Here is a 4,941-nt window from a genome sequence, read left to right as displayed (position 1 = left end):
TCCGTCAAAAGCTGTTGAAAAGACTCCATATGAATTATGGGCTAAGAAACCTCCTAGGTTGTCTATTCTCAAGATTTGGGGACGCGAAGCATATGTCAAGCGATTAATTTCGGACTAACTTCACCCCAAATCGGATAAGTGTTTCTTTATGGGATATCCAAAAGAAACAAAAGGGTATTACTTCTACAATAAATCTGAGAACAAAGTGTTTGTTGCTCGTGATGGTGTCTTTTTGGAGAAGGATCACCTTTCCAAAATGACAAGTGGGAGGAAAATCGAACTCGATGAAGTTCGAGAGGACAATCAACAATGTCAACCTAATAAAACTGACAATCTAGATGCTTTGGAAGCATCTAAGAAGATTGGTCAGAATCAAACTGACAATGAAAATGCTCAACTGATTACCCTTCGTAGGTCGTAACGGCAAAGATCTCAACCAGATAGATACCTCGGTATCGTCTTAACCGATGATCAGGACATCCTAGTCATGGATGATGATGAGCCAGCGACATACAAGCAAGCTATGACGAGCCTCGACTCTGCAAAATGGCAAGAGGCCATGAGATCCGAGATGGACTCCATGTTTGAAAATCAAGTCTGGACATGGTGAATTTGCCCGAGGGTTATCAAGATCTATAGAGATAGATCTAAAAGGATGATTGGATTAAGCCAGAGTACTTACATTGATAAGGTACTAGCTCGATTCAACATGGAGAATGCCAAGAGAGGGCATTTACCCATGTCCCATGGCATAACTCTCAGCAAGAAACAGTGTCCACAAACACCTGTTAAGTGAGAAAGAATGAATCAGGTCCCATATGCTTCGCTGATCGGATCGATCACGTATGCCATGATATGTACAAGTCCAGAAGTATCGTATGCCCTGAGTGCAACGAGCCGATACCAATCGAACCCTGGAGAGGCGCATTGGACTGCGACCAAGAATATCCTAATGTACCTGAAAAGGAACAAGGATAAATTCCTGGTGTATGGAGGCCACAAAGAACTGGTTGTTGAAGGTTACACCGTTGCTAGTTTCTAGACTGACAGAGACGACTTCAAGTCACAGTAAGGGTACATATTTTGCCTAAATGATGGAGCATTTAGATGAAGAGTGCCAAGCAGAGCACCACTTCATACTCTACAACTGAAGCCGAGTACTTGGCCGCTTCGGAAGCTGCCAAGGAAGCTGTTTGGATTCGCAAGTTCATCAGTGAACTTGGTGTTGTACCCTCAATCAAGGGGCCGATAGACCTCTATTGTGATAACAATGGAGCTATCGCTCAGGCCAGGGAGCCGCGAGAACACCAGAAGGTCAAACACGTGCAAAGGCGATTTCACATGATAAGGGAATGAAAATCCGAAGGTGAAATTAGAATTTGTAAGAGTGGCACAGATTATAATGTGGCCTATCCTTTGACTAAACCGCTGCCTCGGGTGAAACACAACAAGCACATTGAGGCGATGGGAATCAAGCATGTTGGAGATTGGCTTTGAAATTCCCTGTACATGTGTTTTAATTAAATACGATGTTTAATGTAAGACACTGTAATGAAACCATTCATTTATGGAGTAATTAATTTTGTGCAAAATTATTATTCACTCCATTACTATTTAATTGTGGTTTAGAATTAAATAATGAGTCCATTCGATTTACGGAAATATTCAAAACAAGGTATCAAGACCATGTCTTGGATAAAGAAACACCTGTTAAGTGAACATTGAATATTTAAATCGAAAATTGTCCCTAATCGAGGTCATCTAACAGATGGACGATTGATGACCGCCATAGATTAGTGTGTAGTATGATTTACAACAGCGTTTCTTGTGATGCGAGGACGTGACAGTCATAAATCATTTGCACAGGTACAGTTTGGAACTGTACTGGATAAGACTTATGAGAGTACTTGAAGAAATTTAAAAATTGTCATAAGTACATTTCTCATTATGACTATCGGAACCTGTTTCCTCCGACCATGAGTATTGTGAAGTTTTCTTGTTTGAGTACTAGACTCTTTGATGTTTCTGAACGTCTGCCGTAACTGAGGATCATAACGGGAACACTCGGGAGACTAAGTCCTCTTAGTAAGAGGAACTTACAATGCAAGACTGGAATTGTCCCCCTATTAACAATAGGGAAAATGTTTTGTTGTTTACAAGGTCGCTCAAAGAGCGAGACTGTGAAAATGCATGGTCGTGCTCAGATGGATTTTAGAAATCATCTGCTTATTGACAATCGAACTCGGAGATCGAGAAACACTTCTGAACGTAATAAGGATGACGATAAATCTTACCTTATAGTTCACGAAGAAACATTAAGAGACATAGGAAACGGGCTATACACTGTATGCACACTTGTCTAAAAGGACAAGTGGGAGATTGGAAGGAATGGTGTCCTTGCAACAAGTGTATTCTTCCGATAGAGGGTTCAAAATTATTATAGAGTTAATTCTTTAGTAAGATCAAGTGATCGGAATGCCTAGGTGGAGGCCGCTTCCGATCAGTAATATCAAGGTACAATTGATATTATAGCTTAATCTTAACTGAACCCTACGGGTCGAACCAAATCGAATCACCGATCCGAGACGTCGAATTAATCCGAAAGGATTTAATGAGTCGACAGAGTTTTACGAATACAGACGTCGGATATCGAGCCTAGGGCATCGAGGCCGAGCGTCGCAAAATCACAAGCGGCAAGTACGAGCGTAGCCGTAGCACCACAATGGTCTAACCATGTGGATGCTAGGCTAGTTCGAGCTAGCATGCCTGTGCGTGAGTGTGTGCGATTGCCTGGCAGCAGCACCCAGCGCCCAGCACAAGGCGTGGCTCGTTAGCAGCACGCAAGTTCTGGGAGGGTTGGGTAATGCGTGCTGTGCGTGCCAGCTGGGCATGCTAGGGTGGTTGTGCTTGCTGGCCAGCAAGGCAAGCAGTCAGCTCACCCAAGTGCATTGTGGCGGTTTTGTGAGGGGTAGGGACCAAGGCTTGGGCAAAGCCTTGTGGAGCAAGGTAATGGTCCCCCTTACCTCTTCATGGTCCTCACCTAACCCTCCCTCTCCCCTTGACACTTGTTGCATTGTGATTGATTTAATTATTAATTTATTTTGGGATATAAATTAATTATCAAAATTATTCATTCTCCTACATTAGTTGGGAAATGAAGTTCAAGGGTGCATTTCCCAATAAATACCAAAGGCATGGGTATTGGGAAATGCACAACCTTGAATGGAATTAAAAGGCAACTCTTGATTTGAGTAAACCTTGATTTGTAAAACTCATAGTTTTATTTGTCCGGTTCTTGACTAACCTTCAAGACTTGGGACGCTCGGGTCGGGTCGAGGGTACGATCCGTCGGAGATCTCGTAGTTTCGGGATTTTGAAGTATGAGCTCTTCGGGAGCGAAGCACGCAACAAAGGTATAATTCTTGTTCTTAGTCTTGCTTAATTATGTTTATTATGCTTGTTAATTGCTTTAATTAAGGGGCGGGTCTTGGGGGGTTTCCTTCCACGTAGTGTCGGGTCACTACGAAACCTTACAAGTCCTTCCTTGTTCCCCTGCTGAATAGCCCCTAGGTCGAGACTTGTCTTTTTGGCAGGGATGTTCATGGAGAAGTTGGACGCGAACAGGTATGCAAGCGTCTTAAAGTTGTTGATGCACCGGCTTGCAGGTTGCCAAACCATTGTTGAGCTATGCCCTTCAATGTGGCCGGGAAGCATCTGTACTAGGCGGCGTCTTCCAACCCCTGTAGGTACATGAGGTTGGTGTAAGCCATTAGTTGGTATTCCGGGTTGGTGGTACCGTCGTAGGTACCAACCAACACATTCTTAACCTTGGCAAGCTGAGCCACCTCGGTTATTTCCCGGGAGAAAGCCGAAGGCTGTTCCCCAAGGTTGAGCAGCTAGAGGTGCCAGTCCATAGGCTGGACCTGCTGTGCCGGCAGACTCCCGAAGAGTGCCGGCTGCATGTATGGTGATCCATACGGCATGTATGGCTAATGGGCATATACAGAACCGGCTGGATGATATGAGGGCCATTACGTGCAGACATGCCGCGTGACTGACTCCCTTGATGTGTCTCTGAATGCTTCATTGAAGTATTACGGAAACTATTTGGGTAAGTCGACGTTGAGGCTGACTCAGACATGTGCTGACTTCTCTTCTCCTAGATGAATATCCGGGCGTCAGATTAAGTCTTTTTTGACCCATCCGGCTAAACTTGCCAGATGGCCTTCCTTTGCCCTGATTCAGGGAAACGAAATGTCAACAGCTGCTTCTAAAGCACTTCGATTGTTAGTTTTGTCTTGTTGACTTTGTTGCTCTACTTCTCGAACTTCATCGAGTTCAATTTTCCTCCCACTTGTCTTTTTGGAAAGGTGTTCCTTCTCCAAAAAGACACCATCACGAGCAACAAACACTTTGTTCTCAGATTTATTGTAGAAGTAATACCCTTTGATTTCATTTGGGTAGACCACAAAGAAACACTTGTCTGATTTTGGGTGAAGTTTGTCAGAAATTGATCTCTTGACATATGCTTCGCAACCCCAAATCTTAAGAAAAGACAACCTCGGAGGTTTCTTCGTCCATAATTCATATGGAATCTTTTTGACAGCTTTTGACGGAGCACGGTTCAGTGTCAGTGCCGCAGTTAGAAGTGCGTGTCCCCAGAAAGAGATAGGAAGTTCACTAAGACCCATCATTAATCGAACCATGTCTAACAAAGTTCGATTCCTCAGGTCGGATACTCCGTTCCATTGTGGAGTTCCGGGAGGTGTCAACTTTGAAAGAATACCATTTTCTTTCAAGTGATCGTCGAATTCATGGCTTAAATACTCGCCACCTCGATCTGATTGAAGTGCTTTTATTTTCTTGCCAAGTTGATTTTCAACTTCACTCTGAAATTCTTTGAATTTCTCAAAAGATTCAGATTTGTTCGACGTTAAGTGG

The sequence above is a fragment of the Chenopodium quinoa genome, unplaced genomic scaffold (assembly GCF_001683475.1).
Source record: "Chenopodium quinoa cultivar QQ74 unplaced genomic scaffold, ASM168347v1, whole genome shotgun sequence".
Lineage (NCBI taxonomy): Eukaryota > Viridiplantae > Streptophyta > Magnoliopsida > Caryophyllales > Amaranthaceae > Chenopodium > Chenopodium quinoa.
This window is presented reverse-complemented; position numbering follows the sequence as displayed.